This window comes from Panthera onca, chromosome A2 (genome assembly GCF_046562875.1).
Source record: "Panthera onca isolate mPanOnc1 chromosome A2, mPanOnc1 haplotype 2, whole genome shotgun sequence".
Taxonomy (NCBI): Eukaryota; Metazoa; Chordata; class Mammalia; order Carnivora; family Felidae; genus Panthera; species Panthera onca.
Window position 1 is genome coordinate 72,371,669 of NC_138340.1, and position 23,224 is coordinate 72,394,892.

At 42.4% G+C, this 23,224-nt stretch overlaps 2 long non-coding RNA genes across 3 annotated transcripts in view; one reads left to right on the top strand and one right to left on the bottom strand.

The window, feature by feature from the left end:
- The first annotated feature begins 225 nt into the window (after positions 1–225).
- LOC132679041 (uncharacterized) overlaps positions 226–23,224 on the top strand; it is a 29,412-nt gene continuing 6,413 nt past the window's right edge. Inside the window, exons 1-3 of the long non-coding RNA XR_009609943.3 lie at positions 226–561; positions 2,035–2,229; positions 20,948–21,061. This is a non-coding gene — a long non-coding RNA (uncharacterized LOC132679041). The remainder of the gene's footprint in view (positions 562–2,034; positions 2,230–20,947; positions 21,062–23,224) is intronic.
- Positions 7,682–23,224, bottom strand: part of LOC144615655 (uncharacterized) — a 41,701-nt gene continuing 26,158 nt past the window's right edge. The window contains exons 2-3 of one of the 2 annotated variants that reach the window (XR_013554043.2): positions 12,367–12,818; positions 7,682–12,054 (exon numbers count right to left, since the gene is read on the bottom strand). This is a non-coding gene — a long non-coding RNA (uncharacterized LOC144615655). Of the gene's footprint in view, positions 12,058–12,366; positions 12,819–23,224 lie in introns of both variants that reach the window. The other variant, XR_013554044.2, reaches the window with a different exon arrangement.

Here is a 23,224-nt window from a genome sequence, read left to right on the forward strand (position 1 = left end):
AGAGCAAGCCTTCTCCCCTTGGTGAGACTCGCTCCTCCTGGAGCACCAGCTGGCTTTCCCTCTCAGGCAAAAGAGAGAAAGCAGAGACTGTCTTCCACTCCATGCCAGGGATAGGCCTGCCTGTGGACAGGACTGGCCACATGATGTGTGGGGCCCCTTGCAAAAGGAAGTGGGGCAAGGTCCCTGTTCGGCCCTGATTATGAAGCCATCACTGAGAGCAGAGCACTGACCAAGGGCGGGTCCTTCCAAGTTCAGGGCCACGTATTAGAGCCCAGGGCTGAGCTCACTAAGAGCCCTGCTGCTGACCAGGCTACCTGAGGTTTAAGTGGAAGTTTCGATTCTCATGTGACATCTTTGCAAACCTATTTTTAGTTGTCTTCTATTAAATACCAGATGATCTCCTGAGACAGGCGACATGGCTTCTCCTCGGTACAGATCCTCTCTCTCCTTTGATGGTTCCTCTTCCCACCTTTCTTGCAACACTATCTGGCAGTATTGTGAATTTATTGATTTTTCAATCCTGGGACCCAAGGCAGGAAACGTCCCCGGCTTACATATTTGGTGAGTCCCTGAAAATGTGAGCCTACGGCTATTATTTATATGTGATATTATATCCTCCCGTGGGTGCTCATTAAATTTGCAAGGGCTTTCCCACAGGTGGCGGTGGAACATCCCAAATACTTTGAAAGAATATGGGTCAACAACTGCTTATCCACAGTTCTGCAATTCTGGGGGTTGAGGTGAAGGGGGCAACTCTGAAAACTTGTTATTTTTGGTAAATTGTCTGAACTGATGTGAGAATATTTAATAGTGATTATCCCACTTATAATGTGCATATTTATGTGTTTCATTATAGAAAGTTTAATGGGTTTGAATGCTTCCTTGAGCCCCCGATGGGGATGCTATACAATATATAGTATGAGCTCACATTACCTTTCTGATATACAATAAATTCTGAAGTCTGGCCTGCATGGGTTGTGGTTCAAGAACTGTGATCTGATATTAATATCCACTTTGGGAAGCAATCTGCACTAGTGAAAGTATAATCTATTATCATCTGATTCATACACAGACTCTCTGGGAATGTAATTAAATGGGTATAGAAGCCATCCCTTTCTTTAATATTCAAATAAAGGCCAAAAAAACATGGTTATATACTTCCCAGATATTTTCATTTCTTTGAGAGTATTTGCTGACTGTGGAATTTTAATATTTAAGTCTTAAATCTTTAGCAACGAATTTCTCATGAATTTATAAGCATTTTAGGCACTTAGGAATCTTACATATAAGTAAAGAGTAAGTCTTATATCGAGAGGTTTTAAAAAATATGACATTACTATAATCAGTAAATATTTCTAACCTCATTGGAAACAAACAAAGAAAATACAACCCTCAAACATATTTAATCCACAGGGACCTATGATGATGTCTAATTTTTAAAATTTTTTAAAATGTGTTTTTTAATTTCATTTTTGAGAGAGAGTGAGCATGAGTAGGGGAGGGGCAGAGAGAGAAGGAGAAGAGAGAGTGCATGCATAGGAGGGGAAGAGAGAGGGAGAGAGAATCCAAAGCAGGCTTCATGCTGTCAGCAGAGAGCCTGATGCAGGGCTCGAACCGAAGAACCGTGAGATCATGACTTGAGCCAGAATCAAGAGCCAGACGCTTAACCATCTGAGCCACCCAGGCACTCCACAATGTCCTGTTTTTTTTATGGAAAGCTATGTGTAATGTGCCTGATGGGCATTTACAGTTTTGCAGTTAGTGAATGAATACTAACTGTAGTTATAAATAGGGCAAAAATATAAACACTAAGTGAGGCTGAGTTGAACTGTCACTCCTATTTCCCAGATAAACAAACTGAGGCACAAGAATAAAGGAAAGGTGAAGTTTACTGTTGGTCTAGAGAGTAACTCTTTAATTCCTGTGCGTCCCCTCTCCTTCCTCCTCTTCTGCAGGTCAATGCCATCAGTTAATTCTTTTTTCACTTAACATTCCTCTTGTCTTCGGCCGTGCTGAGAATTTTTCCATTTTCAGGTACAACATACACAATGTCTTTGGATTCAGTGATTCTGTTCTTGGAGACAGAACTGAAGGCTGAAAACTCTATGGGGCGTAGGATGGGTTTGACCGGCCAGTCTATGAAACCCGTACCGTGGCAGAGTCACCGAGGCTTCATAGCATGAACTGGGAGCAAAATCTAGCGGCCAGAATTTCGGAACACCACTAAAAGTGAGTAAGATTTGAACACATTGTTGCAACTGTGTTCGAGTAAATGTCAGTTTCTAGGCAGTGGTTGTTCACAAAGCACCAGGGGGGGCGGGGGGGGGGGGGGACTGGCACCGGGCAGGTTGGAGGATGATGCAAATTTCCACCGAGCTTCACGGAGGACTCCGCAGTATAATTCGGGGTTCCTTAGAATTTTGGTGAGGTGAGTTAGAGTTGAAGACTGTCCTCCAGGAGCCATATGCAGGAGATGTTTATAGTATACCTATTACAGAAATGAAGTCAGCGGTTGAGCCAGAATTAAAACTTGGGGCATCTGAGGATCCCGTATCTGCTCTCACCCATTAGCCAGAAAGGGGATGAATTGAGTCACCGGTGTGAACTCTGGGGGAGGGGGCCCTAAAATAATTTCTCCTGACTGTGCCACATCTTATCTTGCCACATTGTGGGTGACAGAGCCTGTCCTCATTATCTTATGCCCAACCACGAGCCCTTGTGTAGGAGAAGTGAGAAAAGTGGAGTCTGTGCTGTGATTTTGATTGTCATGTGGGAAGGCGATGTAAGCGGCTCCCTCCTCATGGACCGGGGATCTGAGTGAGCCGGCCTTTCGGGATGGATCCTGGGCACAGCGCTCTTTTCTCGGCCTGACAGCTGAGAGTGTACCTCCTACTTCCTTGGCCACAGGCACACATTTTTAATAAGACATCAGTTGAGCAGCAGAATATTGGATATGACTTTTAATTACATTCTGCTTCCCGTAAGCTCTATCTCCTCACTGCTAAAGAAAATATCACTGCCTTGCGGGGGGGGGGGGGGGGGGTCCCAGAGCTTTCTGTGATGGGTGATTTTCAAATTTTCCCTAAAAATCCTGACGAAGACCTGACCCACGGCACCAGCTGGCGGTGCAAAATCGGGTCTCCTTTCTCCCCAGATCCGTATCATTGTTGACTCCAAGCGTGTGTCACTCCTCCAGAGGCTGTCTGGAGGGACCTAACACGTGTTTTCTGACTGCAAGGGGATCAATGAACAACCCTTCGTAGAGGAGGAAATGGGGTCGTTGGGTAATTTCCTCTGAGGGAAACCGTTTCTGGGCTTAACGCTTCCCGGTGTCGCTACCAAGGGGAAGCCAGGCATCCCTATCACTTTACATCCAAGCACAGACGGCTTCCCCAGGACACTGGTCCAGGAGGGGGGGTCCCAGAACCTGTTCCGTTAGAAGAGCTCTCTTCAGCAGCACGGGCCCCAATGGGGGGGCTTACATCCAGTTTCCCCGGAAGCCCCTTTTCTCGTCTATTGGCCTCATTCTGGGCAACTGCAGCCCATCAGACATCCTCTAACTTAGAACGCCAAGTCTTCCATTCTTTTCCTTCTGGATGGCTATTTGGCCCTTAATAGGAATCTACTGATGCAAACAGATGGAAAGGAGAGGGGCCATGCTGAGCTTTATCCACCTATGAAGGCTATACCTCACCACTTGCAAACAACAAAACCACTATGTGCTTGTCTTTTATGACAGATTTTTAAATTTTATTTATTTTTAATGTGTATTCATTTTTTGAGAAAGAGAGAAACAGAACACGAACGGGGGAGGGGCAGAGAAAGAGGGAGACACAGAATCCGAAGCAGGCTCTAGGCTCTGAGCTGTCAGCACAGAGCCTGGCACGGGGGTCGAACCCACGAACCACGAGGTCACAACCTGAGCTGAAGTCGGACACTCAACCGACTGAGCCACCTGGGTGCATCCCTTCCCCCTCCTTTTTTTTTTTTAAAGGGTTGACAGCTTCTTTTTTTTTTTTTAAGTTGATTTATTTATTTTGAGAGAAAGTGCACAAACGGGGGAGGGGCAGAGAGAAGGAGAGACAGAATCCCAAACAGGCTCTGCACCATCAGCACGGAGACCAATGTGGGGCTCGAACTTACAAACTGTGAGATCATGACCTGAGCCGAGATCCAGTGTCAGATGTTTAATCGACTGAGCCACCCCAGGCCCCCACCTATGACATATTTTAAAGGGCTACCTAACTCCTTTCTCTCTGTTAAAAAATCAAACAAACAAGAGGGTCTATTGTGCTGCTAAAACTAGAAATCGCTAGTGCTGTTTCATGCCAGCTTTCTAGAAAAACTAACTGAATAAAACACATTAAGCAGATTCACCCCACCAAACAGTACCGCTGTGGCTTGTGTAGTCACCTCTATAGAAGCGCTGTTGCTGAGGAAGAAGGTAGAGGATTTCTGATAAGAAGGGATGTTCTGGGTGAGAATAACCACCAGCATAGGTCTTCTGACTACGCTAGGGACCAAAAAGAAGCCCGTGGAATCTAACAGAGCTGGGAAGTCTGAGTGTTGGATGAGGAAAACTCCATCTTAGTCCTACAGAGCCCAAAGGATGCCCAAGGCTGGACAATGAGGAGATGGACGTGCAGGTGGCTTGCCAGGACCCAAGTCAACTGGAGCTGAGAACATTCCACACACCCTTTCTGTTGACAAACGTAACACGGACAGTTCGCACCCCTTTCCAGTTGACCAGTTCAGGCAGTGTGGAATCACATCTAACATAAGGCTGGATTCTAAGATAAGCACATAAGTTAGCACTATATGTGTGTGTGTGTGTGTGTGTGTGTGTGTGTGTGTGTGTGTGTATGTGTATAATGAAATTATCTCACAGTTCTTATCTTATACAATCTTTCATATATATATGTAATATATATATAATATGATATATATAATATGAAATATATATATAATATGAAATTGTCATGAAAAGTCCCACAATGTCCCCATAGGTCCATAATGTATTGATTTGTGAGACCCCAGAAAAACATGAGAGGCACATCTATCTCCCCTGTTCTTGGGTAGATGCTCTTGGAAGAGTGCTAGGTGCAATCAGTCACAATATTGTAACATTCTCTCTTGGCTTCAGCTGCACATGACTCACATCACATGAATTCACTGCGCACATGATGTGACTACAGTCTAAGTGGGCAGGGCGGACATCTACATGTGAGGTCTTGAAAAAGTAGTATTACACAGGGGAAAGAAATACTGGCCAGGAAGCGCAAAGAAAAAGCATCCCTCTAAAAGTATACTTTGGTGTGGAAGCAGGAGGGTTTTTTTCTGGTGTTCTCGAAAAACTGCTAGTCTAAGATGAAGCCACTGGAGCTAAAGAAGAGGTTGACCTGATTCTTGAAACACTTTCTCAAGTGTCTCTAAATCTGGCTTCCAGGGAGGGCGCCACACCAGTTCTCCTACTGGTGTGGTCACTCCTTCTCAGTCTTTTTTGCTTCTTCTTCCTCCTCCTCCTCCTCCTCACTCCAAAATGCTGGGACCCCACAGGACTTAATCTTTGGATTTCTTCTCTCTGAAATATACTCTCACTTGGTGACCTCTTCCATTCCCATGCTTTGTATACCATATATACCCTGATGGCTCTGCATTTGTATCTTATGGCCAGGAGCTTTTCTGGGAACTCCAGATCTGCATGTCCAATTGCCCACGTAACATTTCCATCTGATGTAATGGGTGTCTCCAGCAAACGTACATGCACAGTCTGGGGCCACATCATCTCTGGACACCACCATGCTCCAGACCATGGGCATATCTTGCCTAAACCATTGCCATCTTCCCCTAACTGATCTTCCTTTTTCTATTCTTGCCACCCACAGACCGTTCTTCTCAACATGGTCGGAGATGGTTTTTAAAGATATAAATCAGATCACGTATCTCCTTTGTCCAAAGGTTTCCAGTAGTTTCCCGCTGTGGTGAGAATAAAACCTCAAGTCCCTTTATGGCTTTCAGAACCCCTCCTTCCCCCCCGCCACCATCTGGCCACCACTCAACTCCTCAAATGCAACTCATGTTTTTTGGGACCTCTTTGACTAATTTCGAGTCACCTTGGCCTTTCATAGTTCCTAGAACATTCTTCACCTCACTAGAACATTTTTCTCTACTTTATTTATTTATTATTTATTTGCTAGTCCCTTCAGCCTCGAGCTGCCTACTGCAGTTTTAGCACAGCTGGCTTGAAAAGCTCTATAGAGTGTAACTAAAAAAGGTAATCAGGCCCATCTTCATGCTTCAGATTCTTAGCATCATGGATCAAACATGTGTTGGCAAAAAGAGACCAGTTCTTTAAGTCAACCTCAAGGTTGAATCTTCCATCTAGATGCATTTATTTTTATTTTTATTTTCATTTTTTTAATGTTTACTTATTTTTGAGAGAGAGACAGAGCGCAAGAAGGGGAGGGGCAGATAGAGAGGGAGACACAGAATACAAAGCAGGCTCCAGGCTCTGAGCTGTCAGCACAGAGCCCAACGTGGGGCTCGAACCCACAAACTGTGAGATCATGACCTGAGCTAAAGTTGAACACTCAACCAACTGAGCCACCCAGGTGCCCCTAGATGCATTTTAATAATGAAAGTATTATAGAATCCATCTAAGATGTTGTTAAGGGATATGGATAGAAAATTCACCGTAACATGGTTGGAGGTGAAGTTTGGCATGTGTGTTGGGGGAGGGGGGGGGGTGGTTAAGAAAAATAGAATAAAAATCATTGGAATAAAAAACAATTTATATTTATAGTGCTTTAAGTTGACACTTCTCAACAAGCCAGTTCCTGTGGTTTAGGGAACACCACTGATGCACACACATATCAGAGCCAACCATGTTGCAAAACTTCCGTGTTGGCTCTCTCTACATATCCCAAATGGCTATTTTAAGTTTTCTAAGTCATGTATCTGGGCATGTTACAAGAATACCATATCCCAATTAAGTAGTATTATGTGTAAGGCAATAAAATATCTGTCAAAATGCAAGCAGTCAGAAAATGGAACTCTTACATGCCTTTATGAAAGCAAAACAAGATAAAATACACTTAAAGATGTACTTCGACTGATGAAGTTGGAAATTTAAAATTACAGCAATAATTCAAGAATGGGAAAGTTATACATAAAAGAACTCCAGGTAAACATTCAGACCAATGAAGCTTAACAGTGATGTGAAATATTGTAAATGTGGATTAGAAACATAAATGCCAAGGCAAAGCAGTTTTCAAACATACAGTGGCATATTATGAAATTCATCATGTAATAAGAAAATGGATGTGTCACCCAAGGTCAATTACCAGCAGTTAAGGAGTAGAACAGAGTAGATAAAGTAAAATGCATTGAATTCCTTATTATTAATATTGTCAGACTCAGAACGGCTGGCAATTAGAGTGTGTGGCTTTAAATATGTAGCTTACTACTCTAAAGGATGACTTCAGTGGAATTTTAAAAAAAGTACAAATTGGAAATAGCTATAGTGTAGAAAATAAAGATCTTAATGTGATATAATTGTCAAGAGCCTTTGCGATCTGAAAAAAAAAATCCTTTCATTTTGAAAAAAAAAAAAAAGAAAATGGCTTACCATTTTAGGAAAAATATGTAGGAAAATGTAAGGGTGTTGTCTGTTAAAGGGGATTAATTTTTTTTTAATCTTACACACAAAAACCGTATATAATATCCATAAGGATAAATTAGTATGTATTTGTTCACTTTTTACTTCAACATAAAGGTATGTCCTTTTTTTATATATTCAGAAGACATTCAGAAAACATGAAATATATATTGGGATTCAAAATTTCGATAATTTTCAAACAATAGATATGGCACAAAGTATCAAATGGAAATTACAGGAAGTCATAACCAAAGAAGTGCATTTTATTGCATTAAAAAATCTTTATTTATTTTTGGAGAGAGAGGGAGCAGGGGAGGGACAAAGAAGAGGAGAGAATCCCAAGCAGGATCTGCACTGTCAGCACAGAGCCCAACATTGGGCTCGAACCCACGAACTATGAGATCATGACCTGAGCCGAAACCAAGAGTCAGACACTGAACCACCCAGGGACCCTTAATTTTATAGCATCTTTAAACCCCAATCTCATTTGTGTGTATGTGTATGCGTTTGTGCTTTTGGTTAACATTTGGTACACAAAGCTTAAAATATCTACATGTCAGTGTTTTTCCATCTTCCTTAGACTCTTACATTTTAGTTGGATATTTAGCCAACCAGACTAGACTATTTTTCCCACCTCCCCCTGTAGCAAGGTTGAGACCCGGACTGCATTAGGCGGTGGGCACACCTTCCAGTAAGTATCCTTCAGGGGAAAAGTGTGTGTTTTTGTGTCGTTTCCTTCCTCCTTCTGGCTGGGCAGGGCCCTGGAATGCAAGCAGGGGTCTTGAGCCCTGGTACATCAGCTACTTTGAATGGCTGAGCAGTGAGGTGGATGATCCTGAGAACCTGATCCTACAGAGGACTTTGATTACCTATGAGAGAGTATTTCCTGATTGGTGATTAGAAAAATGAAACTGAGTGGCTTTTACGGAGTGAGGGGGTGACGGAAACAGAAGCATAGAATACAGACTACTCCTTCAAGATGCCTCACAGTGAAGCCAAGGAGACATGGGCAGCAGTCTGTGAGAGAGAGGCAAGGTTGGGAGTAGGTCATGCCTTGTCTGGGTGGGAATACAACAATGGAGAATCTGGAATATTTATAGTCTGAGTCCAAGAGAGAGGTACCTGGGAAGAGGGAGAAAACCTAAACAACTATTGGAAGAAAAAAAGAGTGACTGGGAGGGAATAGAATCTAAAGCCAAGAGAGAAGAGGCTGGTCTCCTGTGGCCAAAGGGAAGAACGGGCACAGATAAAGACAAATTGGGAAGTGCAGGAATGGAGACTGTGTAGCTCCAGCTGTTTTCTGAAAATTAAGAAACAAAACAAATCTTAAGAAGGAGAGTAGACAGGGTATGAAAAATCCTCAAGGGATTAGAAAAACAAGCAAACTGCAGATATGAATTGAGCATTTCCTGGGCTCCTGGGTGGCTCGGTCGGTTAAACGTCTGACTCTCGATTTCCGCTCCAGTCATGATCTCATGGTTCGTGAGTTCAAGCCCCGAATTGGGTTCCATGCTGACAGTGCAGCACCTGCTTGGGATTCTCTGTCCCTCTCTCTCTGCCCCTCCCCTAATTGTGCTCTCTCTCTCTCTCTCTCTCAAAGATAAATAAACTTTAAAAAAAGAAAAACAGAATTGAGCCTTTCCAAGGTCCTACCTGAGACTGGCCAAAAGGACGTATCATTAGCCAATGAGCAAAGCAGTGTGATATTCTTCAGCAGTGCTTCGCAACTTAGAAATTAGTCGGTTAGAATGAATCATTAGGCTGTTATAGAATAGACTACTTCAAGGCTTATGCAGCAGACGATCAAAGGGTTGGTGGAAATGAGTGTGTCGATGACAGTGTGGTTGAAATAATAAGCCATGAGGTCCAGACAAGTTAGGAAATGAATTGGAATAAGGAGGGTGGAGAGACTGGTTAAATGGAGACAAGGAAGTGAGTTCAGGTGCAGTCCTGCTGACAGGGAGGAGAGGTGGTGGAAGGAGGGAGCTGGGAAGTTCACGGGGCGGGGCGGTGGGGGGAAGGCAGGAGGTCAGAGGGGCACCAGAGCCCAAGGGTGAAGGCAGAGAAGAGCAAAGTTCACATCACGCATGGTTTTGGAAGGAACAGGTTTAAAGAAGGAAATTGGTCGGGGGGGCCAACTGGTTTCAGAGGCCGTGGCTGTAAACGGAACACCAGTAGCAGGGAGACATGCAGTATCTGGAAATAAGAGCTGGCCAACCAGCTAGGAAGAGGCTTCACGTTGGTATCTTTCAGGATTTTTCTGTAAACGTAAAATCTGGAAGATATGCACCGTTAGCTCCATTTAATGGGTAAGTTTTAGAAAAAGTTTGGAGCACTGTCAGCTAATTGTGAATGACAGATGTTGAGCGCTTACAATTATTCTTCTTTTCCCGACACTAACGAGGACATCTTAGTAGTTAGGACCGAACCGCACAAGCCCTCCGTGCTATTGATTTTTTACTTTTTTCTTGTTCCAGTAGAGGGCACTCAAAGCTCAAATAAATGCATGCAATCGTTTTATGGCAATTGTTTTTATGTAATTAAAGCTCATATTTAAATGAAAACGAGAAATACTGATTTAGTGAGACTTAATTACTAGTCATGCGTGTAAATTTCACTAACACGAAATGAGATCTTGTAAGTGATCACATGAGAACATGTCTCCCCAGACACTGTCAGCACACACTGAAAGTAGGAGGAAAAAATCTCTTGCCTGTGAGACAAGATGGGACTTTCTAAAGGCATGCCCACAACGGACCCCTGACCCCCAAGTTTCATTTTCATTCCCATCTGACTTCTTCGAGAGGGCTCTTAAATAATGTGGAAATAATCCTGCAGGCTACTGGACAAATAGCCTTCAGTGAAAGTTATCTGAGAACGCGCTAATAGAACAAAGGTGACTAAGACAAGAGAAAACCCTTTGTTGGCAGATCTGGGCCACAAATGAGTGAGGTGGCTCAGAGGGAGGCGGTAGCCACTGTGTCCAGCCCATGAGGGGTTCTTAGGGAAGCTTCCAGAAGACCTTGCATTTCAGAGAGAGCTGTGAAAATCCAAGTACTTACTATTAGGACTTGAGGGAAGACAATCTCCCCAGCACAAGATTAGCCTTGCGTGGCTTTGACTGCCAATTTGGCAGAATTACCGTGGACGATGGGAACAGTGGTAACGTGGCTGTCAGTATATTTCGTCAAAGATTCTCCTGGAGGAGTTAGACCTCGGGGTCAAGTGATTCTGCAGGGATGGTCTTTGCCACAAAGGGGGCTGCCATGATCCAAGCACAGCAGCTTTTCCAAACACAGAGGACATTTTGGTTTGGCTTTACGTCTTCTGTCGGAATTAAGGGTTACTTGCAGGCAGTGAATGGGAATCACTTCCAGCCTCCTGTAATAATGATGATCTTTCAATAAGAATTAGCTTCTTAGGTAGTATGCAGGCTGCTAAAGGGAAGAGAGGACTCTCCCACAAAAAAAAAAAAGTCTTCTTGGCAGAGATCGTGGAGCTGGCATTACAAAGAGTATGTTATGGCTTTATGACTTATTTATAACAGATTTTTTCTGTAAAGCACTGTTACAAGACTCTGAAACTTTACAATTTAAACAACTCCCCTTACCTGCCCCCACCCTCACCAGACGCAGCCTTCCTAGTACTCATAAACTCGGTCCTGTCTCTTCTGGATACCTTAGTGCTGGGATTCTTCAGTCCTACACATGCATTAACTCTCTTACGCTCAGGATGCAAATGCCAGTGGGGCAAAGGTCCGAGAACCTATGCAAAATGGAATTTTTTTAAAAGCACTTTCTCTTCTTCTTAATAACATGACAGTACAAGATAAAGGATTTATCCTTTAAGACCCTGAGGGTGTGCAAACATCAATAATGAAAATCAAACAACTTTAAGCTTGTGGAGTTAAATATAGAATATATATTTATGGCTTTGTTGTAATTGTTGGGCACGTCTCGCCTTGCCATATATTGTTGACAGACCAGGCGGCAGCTGTCTCATTGTTTATTGTTTTTCTCAGCTTTCTGACATTGGCTTGATTTATAGTTGTAGGCGATAAATTACAAGGTTGAATCTAGTTGCTAACCCTCTGGCTAAAGATTTCCCATTACCTGGTTAGGCAAGCTAAATATTTTATTTAAAATAACCTCAAAATCATACTAAACGAAAATCCTTCCAATGAAAGTGAATGCCGATGGTCTTGAAATTAACGAGCCCCACCCCATGTGACCGCTTGGTCGAGCGAAAAACGTATAGCAGTCCCGTCAGCAAGTCTGGCTTCTATAATTTAAGCAAGCCACATCTTCTCTGTGAGTCTGCAGAGTTACTCCTTCTCCAACCCAGCCAAACAATCTTGATGCCTCTAGGGATGATGTTTGTAGCACTTAGGATGCATTCTGCTGTAAGAAACAAAAGGCCTAGCTAAAAATGACTTAATAAGTAAAGGCATGTATGATCTGGTTTTTTTTTCCTTTTTTAAAAAATTTATTTTAATTCAAGTTAGTTAACATAGAGTGCAGTACTGGTTTCAGGAGTAGAACCCAGTGATTCATCGCTCACATATAACACTTAGTGCTCCTCCCAGTAAGTGCCCTCCGTAATGCCCATCACCCATTTAGCCCATCCCCCCCACCCCCACCCCTCCAGTCACCCTCAGTGTGTTCTCTGTATTTAAGAGTCTCTTATGGTTAAGGCACGTATGATCTTACCTAATAGGAAGTCTGGGCACAGGGTAATTTCCAGGGACCTTCACTTGGTAGCTCAGTGATGTCAGCTGGCCTGCAATAAACTTGTCTTTAAAGTCACAAGATGACTGCCATCAGTATCACATCCTCACACAGTGACATTCACAGATAGGAAAATGGGTATTTTTCTCATTTCCATTTTCTTAAGGTCAAGGAACACTTTTCCAGAAGTTCCAGACTTCACGCACTGACCAGAATTGTACAATATGTCCATCCCTTGGTGAATCACCAGTCCAGGAAACAGAACAACCATAGTTAGCCTGGATCAATCATCATCCGTGCCCTGCAGCAGGACAGCGCCAGCATGCCCAGGAATACAAGGGGAGCATGAACAAGTCAGTGTTCAGAGAGGTGAAGGTGATGGCCAGGGAGGTTTGCGTAGATGATGTGCACCGTCTGTTGCTCCCTCTCAGGCTCTGCGTACATGGAAACATGCACACAAGACTCACTCACTTGTAGGTTTCAGAGTGGCACAGTAAGTACCCCAAACCCAAACGACAAATCTTTCTATCCAAGTAACACAATTCCATTCAGTAGAGACTGCCTTCTTTACTCTGCAGCCTGAAAATGACCCTGTTTGGAACGTATTCCCAGTTTGCTCCAAGCACTTGAGAGCACAGATTAGATTCTATAAGCAATATCTCCTAAACCTACCGAATTTAATTGAATCCTGATCCCTGTAACTAATCACTGAAAAGGCATGACACTCCATGATATGGATTATGGGGGGAAACCGTTCCATCATTACTGCTTAAGCTTTACTAAATGGTGATAGTGTGGGAGGAGAGAAGAATGCTATGTTGCTTCTAGACCTCATTGTGGTCAAATTGTAAACTTCAGATAATCAGTTTTTACTGTCCTCGTGGCTTCATAATTTCCTTCCAAAAAATCCAGAAGTCTCCCTCTACCAGGTTATTTCCCCCTCTTTCCATTTCAGGGAGCCTCTTCAATTCAAGATGGTTTTGCCTATGACCAACATGACGCTGTCTTCCCTTCTCTCGTGTGAATGGTAACACAGATAAGATAGTTCATGATTAGGAGACATGTCACGTGGCTCTCACTCTGTATCTTTTAATCTCAGGCTTGATTTTTTTCTGTCTGAAATCCTCTCGTTACTGGTGATGGAAAGAAAATGGAGCTTCTCTGTTGGCATGGGGCTGGAGTTCCTTCCCAGCTAAGTCAACCCGAACTGGAGCGCAATGTAGAGTTTGAGGAGATCATCATTCTAGAAGAGCAGCTGTGTTCACAAATTATAAGAGAGCTGAGGTTCCAAATACCAGAAGGTGAGTCAGGATGTTCTCAACAGGCAGAGAAGCAGGAGAGCGACAGGTGTCAGCTGGGAAATGGATCTGAACATTCAGAGTCAGGGCAGTGTGAGCAAGAGAAAGCACAGGAGGATCAAGGGAACAGAGAGAGAGAAGGGAAGCAAGCAATTGATGTATATGCCTGGCTCAACCAGGAGTCTGGATAAAAACAGTCTTCCAAATCATTTGCACCATAAAACTATTGCAGTTTTGAGACTGTTAATGAAGAAAATAGAATGCATTTCTAGGGATGCCTGGGTGGCCTCAGTTGGTTAACCATCTGACTCTTGGTTTTGGCTCAGGTCATGATCTCACGGTTTCATGGGTTCAAGCTCCATGTCAGGCTCTGTGCTGACAGTATGGAGCCTGCTTGGGATTCTCTCTCTCTCTCTCTCTCTCTCTCTCTCTCCCTCTCTCTCTTTCTCTCTCTGCTCTTCCCTTACTTGTGCTGTCTCTGTCTCACTCAAGATAAATAAATAAAGTTAAGAAATGCATTTCTATTTTTTTTTTTATTTTTATTTTTGGAACTCTTAGAGTAGTTGCTTTGGAATCCAAAGCTATTTATTGTAGTAATGTGAGGTTCTGTCAGCAACCTTTTTTCTGGTATTTTAACCTCCTCTTACTCGAGATTCTTTCTAGAGTTTGTTGTGTCTGCCTTCAAATTTTTGCTACAGATTAAGGTATACTCTTTTACTGGGCATCACAAAGGAGCAGCCTGGAGTCACTACACATATAGGTTTGAGTTCAGATGACAACTTAGTCTACACATTCACATCCTATAGAGCAGTTACACTCTATTTTCTTCTATGTGCTGATACTGAAAAGAGTCAGAACATTTGCAACAGAGATGTATAGAATATCATAAAATATATGATTATTATATTACATTTTAATTACATCATATTTTATAAATATATACTTATAAATATATAAAAATACAAAATATATATCAGTTAGAGAAGGTCTGTGGCTTTAGCTAATAGAAAACTTGACTAATATAAACTTGGGGCATCTGGGTGGCTCAGTTGGTTGAGCGTCCAATTCTTGACTTCTGCTCAGGTCATTATCTCATGGTCACGGGATCGAGCCCCGCATTGGGCTTTGTGCTGAGTGTGGAGCCTGCCTGGAGAGAGCCTGCCTCTGTCTCTCTCTCTCTCTCTCTCTCTCTCTCTCTCTCTTTCCCTCTGCCCCTCTCCCTGGCTCATGCATATGCGTTTTCTCTCTCTCTCTCTCAAAATAAAATCTTTAAAAAACAAAACAAACAAAACAAAACAAAAATATAAGCTAGTCTTATTCAGTTTAATACTACTGGAGACAGTCCAAGAACTGCCTTTTTCTCTTTTTGCTCTGCCATTCTCACCATCATGGCTTATTGCCTCGATGTCAAAAAATGGCTGCTCCAGCTTAACCATCCCATCTGTATTCAAGGCCAGAGGTAAAGGAAATTACTGGTACAACCTATCCCTTTATCAGGAAAGGATCAGCTTCTTTGGCCAGAATTGAGTCACATGGATATTGCTAGCTGCAAAGAGAGCTAGAAAAGTGTGTATTTAATTCTTTTAGCTTTGGGGCGCCTGGGTGGCTCAGTCAGTTAAGCATCCGACTTCAGCTCAGGTCATGATCTCGTGGTTTGTGGCTTCGAGCCCTGCGTCAGGCTCTGTGCTGATGGCTGAGAGCCCGGAGCCTGCTTCAGATTCTGTGTCTCCCTTGCTCTCTGCCCCTCCCCCACTCATGCTTTGTCTCTCTCTGTCTCTGAGCTTTCACGAGCTCTCTCTGCTTTGATGAGCACGCTCTCTCTCTAAATGGATAAATAAACTTAAAAAAAATAAAACCTAATTTATTTGCTTCTTTGCCTTCTTATTATTCTTTACTTATGCCTACATTTCCTTAATAGAATTTCAGACATCTTCTAAAGGCATGTAAATTATTATGAAGTAACCAAAGTTAAAATTGGAGCAAAGGAATAAGGAAGATTAGCTGAACCTATTACGGTAATCATTTCACAATGTATGTAAGTTAAACCATCATGCTGTATGCCTTAAACATACACAGTGATTATTTTTGTCAATTATTTCTCAATAAAACTGGGGGAAAATTTTTAAAAAAGAATAAGGATGGGAGCCAATTGGAATCAGGAATTTGACTAAAAATGCACCCCTTGTTGAGGTAAATATATAGTATGGGTAGGACCAAAATTTGCCTTTGTCTCTTCTTATCTCTTGCTTTATGTTCCCTCTAAGAGGGACCCTTCCAGGTCTCCTTCAGTTGTGATTGGAATGAGCTCTCGTGGGTCCGGGAGCAAAATCAGCTGGAAAAGCAGGTATCCATGGATGGGTGACCTTCTCTTTCCTGAGTTACTGCAGCCACTTCTTGGGACCAAGGTCTTCATGGCTGCTCAGCCATTTGAAGTGTTTTTTCGGTGCTCCTCCTGTTGAGGAGAGTTTATTATTATTATTCAGTTGATAAACACTTTTGATTACTTTCTCTCTTGGGTTAAAGGAGAAAGGAGAGAGACATATTAACTGAGGACTTACAAGGTATCAAGGACTGGCTCTGTGTCTCCCCGTGGCTCCCACAATCTTCTTGCTGGCTTGGAGGAAGTCACGTATTGTAGGCAGAGAGGCTGAGGTTCAATGAGGTTGAGTTATGTTTAAACCCAGTCAATGGCAGAGGTAGGTTTAGAGCTTGGATCTGACTCTGAAGCCCACGCCTATCCATTATGCTGCTTTAAAGGAACTGCATTTATCCATAAAACCAAGGTCCACCATCAGAGTTGGACATCTGAGGCTCAACCATTCTCCCCTATTCTCTCTGCTCCTCAACCAGCTTCTCTGAAGGCTGTTCTAGAAAGATTCCCGGGCTTAGAATTAGAAGGCTTGTTTACCACTTCCTGCTCTTTTACCTAATAGCTGTGTGGGTTGGGTAATTCACTGAAGCCTCCCGAAGCCAGGTTTACTCATTCACAAAGAGAGGATGATGACAGTGCCCCCAGCACTTCATGACTGGGGTGGCAGGAGGGAAGGGAATGGTGTAAAACTCAAACTAGATCCTCTTTGTGGTACACACCTTGAAAGAAACATAATCTTTAATCCCATTCCATGCATTGTTTTATTGATTTACTTATTACAGGACTCTCAAGATGTTGTTATAGAGAAAATACTACTTCTCTGTTGCTTTTCAGGCCCCAGTTCATTTGTTTAGGAGAATCTGACCTTCCTGTCTAGGAAAACTCTGACTCCACAAACACTCAGTAGCCTATTCATGGCACTCACCCAGTTGTAATCAAACAATCATCTGTTTAATGTCTGCCTTCTTCCTGCATGAAAGGGGTGGTTGCCTGCTTTATTTTGGACCTCTGTTCCCAGCACCCACTACTCTGGTTGGTTAGAGGATAGAGAACAACATCAACAATGTTGCCATGTTGAGAAACTACTCAGACAACTCCTGAAATCTAAGGGAGTGCATTTCTCCTAGCCTGTGTTACCTGCCACAGGGTACTTACTTTGGAAAGGGAGAGCTTTTTGGGTTATGTCAGAGGTAAACAGTTTTTGACTCACACATCTCATATGACTGAGCCTACACATAGCCATTAGAGCAAGAATCAAGGCTGGAGAAGTAAGCTCAGGAACCGCTGGATAAAGTAGATCATTACTGATTGGCATTTTAGTGTCTCCCTAAAACACAAATTGCCTATCCACTGCATTTACTCACAGACAAGGACATGCACACTTGCGCCCCTCGAGGAGCGTTTCCCATTGTGCTGGGAACCTCTGAAGAGCATTCTTTGGGAAGAAGGTCAACTTTGGAAAGCCAGCTAATTCTCTTGCAGACCCTGCAGGGATGGAAGCCACTATGCAACCACAGAGCCGGGCAGTCTCTGGATCCAGTCCTCTGTTTCCCCAGTCCTCTGACTCAGCACTGTTTCCAAAATTTAGAGAAAAAAGGATCTAATAAGTGGAAAAAAATATTTCCCAGTAATGAATAGACGCAAAGCAAAACCAGCTTATACCCAGAATCCAGGAACATATTTTTGGATCTGGCTACCTGGAAATAAGACATTTGAAGTAGGGACCTCTTGGCCTGACTGCCCAACCAGCAGCACAGTTGAGGGAGTGTAGGGCACAGGACAGGCACCAGGCTGATGCTCAAAAAGAAAATGGAAACATTCAAAGGAAGCAGTAGGAACATTTTTTTTTTTTTTTTTTTTTTACTGTGCAGCCAATCAAGCAATGGAAACATTTGGGACTCCCTAAATAGAAACATTCAGGAGAAAAGTGAGATGGAACACACATTCTCATTGTCATTATGAAGCAGTGTTTATTGAGTGTGGACAGGGCACGAGGTAGCTTTCCAAACGCAGAGGCACCCCCAGTTCCTGTGGAAAAGTGTGCGGAAGACTGCATGTTGGCAGCTCCCGGCTGTGGCAGAACCCGTGACTCATGACGACCCTGCTGGCTGGCCGAATCTGTGGCTCTGTGGCAAGCTTACAAACTCTTGAGGTGCTTCCTGCTCAGAAAACTGTGCCTTGGGCTGGTTATGAAACAGGAACATTAATTACTATTGTGATCGTTAATGGGGAGTTCTAATAATTAATGCATTTAAGGTTCTATGTGGTATTTGACTTGTTACCATGTTTTAAAACATTACGAATCAGATGAATCTTGTCTCTTGGGTATTTGATGAATTGTGATTGGTAATAGCAGCTAACTCATGATGTCGCTCTGAACAGAAACAGGCTGGTTAACAGAAAATGGCGTGAACACGGGGATACAGGATGGAAAGTTACATAGGAGATAGAGAGAAAGGTAAAGTCTAGAGAGGCCTTTGTTCTTGTCCAGATCTTATCGCATATTAAAATAATCTTACTCAGGGCTCCTGAGTGGCTCAGTCGGTTGGGTGCCCGACTTCGGCTCAGGTCACGGTCTCATGGCTGGTGAGTTCGAGTCCCACGTCAGGCTCTACTCTGACAGCTTGGAGCCTGGAGCCTGGAGCCTGCTTTGGATTCTGTCTCCCTCTCTCTCTCCTCCCCCTCTTGTGCTCTATCTCTCTGTCTCTATCTCTGTCTCCATCTCTCTCTCTCAAAAAGAAATAAACATTAATAAAATAAAATAAAATAAAATAATCTTACTGTAATACTAAAGGGGGAAAATTGGTTGATCAAAATGCAGCATAAAACCTGGCATAAAGATCTGCCTTTCTTTAGAATCATTTACTGATGGAAAATAGGAACACAGTTGACTTGACTCATTGTTTCACGGAGAAACCATAATCTCGATCCACCTTTTGGTGACCTTCAATACCAATAACCAAACCAAGAATCTGGGGGATAGTTTCATTAACTCTCATATCACTGGGGTCTGAGAGGACAAACTATGCACTGACCCATGAAATAAAGCAGCACTTATCAGCAGGCAGAAGAAAGGACATTATTTTATTCCTCCCCAAGTTCTGGCTCCTGGCTAGTTAACTGAGCATCCATTTTCACTGCATAAGTAGAGCTTTCCAATGAGGCTAACATATGGTCCTTTTCCCACCTTTCCCCTCTTTTTCTATCTTTTTTAACCTTTTTTTCACCAATTGTGGAACTGTCACTTCCAGAAAACAAGGGCAGACGCTGACACTGGAATTATCATCTCCTTGCTAAATCTCTGGAAATATCATTCCCTTGGTAAAGCACTCCTGAAGAGTTAGAAATGGAAGTACCTCTATAAAAGTGCCTTGGGAATTATAGTTTTTCATATATACCATTGGTTCAGGGTATCACAAAATCAGTCATCTTCAGAACACTTGTCAGATCCTAGGAGTTACTAATGTTCTTCCTTCCAGAGTATTTTAGCACATCACATAAGTCAGAGAACAGAACCAAAGAATCCACATATCCTGTCTAATTGCAAACATCATATAGGAATGGTTCTCTTTGCAACTGAAGATGAAGAGGGGGAAAAAAAGACCAACATAAGAACTAAGTTGAAAACAGAAAGTACCCATAATATTTGACATTCAGCAGAAAATTATTTGTTCTCCAATTATTTACCAATACAATTATTTAGAAATTTGGTATCCTAAAGCAGTCTAAGTAAAAGTTACTGAAAAAGATGTAATAACAAATAATAGAATAATTTTGGCTTTAGAAAGAAATAAAGAATGAAGAAAGGGCTAAGTGAGACGAAAAAGGATTGTAAAGAAACCACATTTGCCAGAGCAGAGTGAAAATCTTTACTAGAGGTTATAAAGAACAAATTCCATACTGAATGAAATTCAACATTGCTGAGAGTGGCACACTTCGGTGACTCTTCCAGAAAGAAGAAACATACCAAGAGATGAACATAGAGAGGAAAGATATGGGATTCCTGAAATGCAAAGCCAAGCTAGGAATGATAGATGTGTCTGGAGAGGATATCAAACTAATTGCAAGAAAACTTTCTTGAACTGAAAGAAACATCTGAATGTACAGATTGAAAATGGCTAAATCGGTTTCAGAGAATGTTAATAAAAAGAATCACATATGATTCCATCATGATGAGTTTTTGAATTATGAAGATTAATAAGAATTATGAAGAGCTTATAAACATCCTTGAAGAAAATAAGAGGGTAGTAGCAAGGTAACTTTGAAAGCAACAAAAAAATCAAGCTGACTTAAGACTTTTCCAGAAGCAAACACCTGATGGCCACAGAGAGGAAACAATAGAGCGTTAAGATTAAGACATTATTGCCAGAGAATTGGATTCAGTCAAGTTTTCATTCATATGTGACAACCCAGAAAGGTATTCTGTGATATACAGAAGTTAATAAAACGTGTTATCACACATATTTTTGAAGAATGGCTTATAGACAGATACCACAGTACAGTTATGAGGTACAGTACAATTATGAATGAAGGCTGGTGGTGGGTATTTGCAAAACTTATTGTTTCCAGGGTGATTGATAAAACTCTACAAGATATTGACTTATATGCCAAGAAAACCCTGGGAAACTACAGGTGATGAAATGTTTGGTCTCTATATTTAGAGAAACTAGGATTTAGCTAGATTAAGTGGTATGTCTCAGAAGCTCAGTAATACAAATGGAATCAGGACTCACATCCTCTGAATCTTGATGCAGAGGGCACTGGTTGTCATTTAGTGTTACTTCTTTCTATTTTGATTTAACTTTAGGAAGTTTCTATAATAAAACAAAAGGGAAAAGAAAGTCGGCTTGAAGGGTTGATCATGTTTAAAATAAATTCCTCTTTTCTTTTCCAGGATTAGGTTAGTGCCTATGTTTCATCAGAATTTTCTCTAGATTCCAATCATAATCTTGTCAACACAACAAGAAAGGCCTTCAACAATGATGGGCTCTGACCTTTAAGATCCTTGGTAAGTATCAGGCCCTGCTCTAGGCCCCAGGGCCAATTCTCCTAGGTATAGAGGACTAAACCAAACAAAATCATGTGCTCATGCCTCCTCCCATCAAGAGTTAGGTTTGGGGACAGACGGACCTACCCAGACTACAGCAAATGATGCCTTTTCTCATATGGTAATTAACATACCAGCTTTGGGAATTAACACATCTCACCTTCACTACAAGGGGACAATGTAGGATCGCCAGGGGTGAGGAAAACCAAAGATGCAAAAGAGGAACAGAAAAACTACTGGTGGAGAAAACAAACTATTAAGGGCACAGAACAGAAAGTGTCTTTCCTAAGGCCACCTTTCAAAAGTGTCAAAAGTTCTAAGTGTCCTCAGATCTATTTTAGAAGAAATTAACCCAAAGACATAAAAGAAACCGAAACAATGCAAAAGCTTTTACAAACTAAAAACATAGGGTAAAACAGAAGCGAGGGAAGGGCTAGAAGGTAAAGTTGAAAGTGGTTCTCAAAATTCAGGGCAAAGATAGGGACAAACATGAAAGAGAAAAGAAAGAAGGAAACAATGGGAGTGTTAACCCCAAAGTTCCAACAGTAGGGGGCTGTGGTGGCACAGTTTGCTTCTGTTGTGTTGGTAGAAGTTGTTATTGTTTATGTATTAGTAAAAATAATAGCTAACATTTGTTGAGGGTTTTCATTGTACTGGCATCTCGGCTAACCCGGGACGTCTTGTTTTATTATCCTACCAGCTTTTGAATAGAACCATGGGGTTATAGCACAGAAATATTTAGAAGGTAAATGATTACGATGTGGTTATTGAATGTATTTAGTCGCGGGGAAGAGAACGCTGGTTAAGGGGTAACTCTTGGCTGGTTGAATAGCAACAACTGAGATCAGCGATGCAAAAGCAGGAGCTGGTTTGGAAAATTAGAATATGCGTTCAGTTTCAACTTGTTGAGCTGAAGTTGCCTGAAGACCGTCAGAAGGAAGAAGATCAGTAGAAGTTTGGCTTAATGAGCCTGACACTCAGAGAAAAGGCTAGGTCAGAGAGAGCTATAGGAATCACCCACTTATCAGTTGAAGCCAGAGTGGATAAATCACCCAAAGAGTCTGGGTGTAGACAGAGAAGAGCTGGAGACCAAGGACAAAGCAGCCTGAGGGACAGACTAGGGAGGAGTGCTCAGTGAGTGGGCAGCCTGGGCCCAGGGTGGCAAATGGCCGTGGGACAAGAGAGGCCTGGGCAGGAAGTGGCCAAGGGTGGACACAAGTGTACTGGACTTTTCGACGCAGAGGATTATTGGCAGGTGGTATTTGTCAGAACAATTTTAATGTCATTCTGAGCACAAGCCAGATAACAACTGAAGAACGAATGAGAAATGAATTAATCAAGTTCTTTGTCGCTTCACATGTGGATTGAATGAATAGGCCTATATCAGTAGATATTACACGATTGACAGGTACTGTCTGCGAGTATTTAGCAAATTGCCTGGGATATAACATATGCTCAACAAATTCAGTAGAGACAGATAGAGATATTGATGGTTAAAAAAAAATTTTATTATTTTTCTTTATTTTTGAGAGGCAGAGAGAGACAGCGTGTGTGGGGCAGGGGGGCAGAGAGAGAGGGAGACACAGAATCAGAAGCAGGCTCCAGGCTCTGAGCTGTCAGCACAGAGCCCGATGCGGGGCCCAAACTCATGAACCATGAGATCATGACCTGAGCCGAAGTCGGATGCTCAACGGACTGAGCCACCCAGGTGCCCCAGATATTGATGTTTTAAACCAGTGTATTATAGTGATTGGGTGTATAAATTTTGGATCTGGATGGACTTGAATTTGTAGTTTAGCTCTGCCACTGTGTAGCTGTGTAAACTTGGACAAGCCACTTTGTTTCTTTAAAAAAAAATTGTTTTAACATTTATTACTTATTTTGGAGAAAGAGAGAAACAGAGCGTGAGCAGGGGAGGGCTAGAAAGAAAGGGAGACACAGAATCCGAAGCAGACTCCAGGCTCTGAGCTATCAGCACAGAGCCTGATGCGGGGCTCAAACCCCTGAGCCACAAGGTCATGACCTGAGCTAAAATTGGATGCTCGACTGACTGAGCCACCCAGGTGCCCCTAAGTCACTTTGTTTCTACATCTTCTCTTTCTTGTACAATGATTTATGGGTATC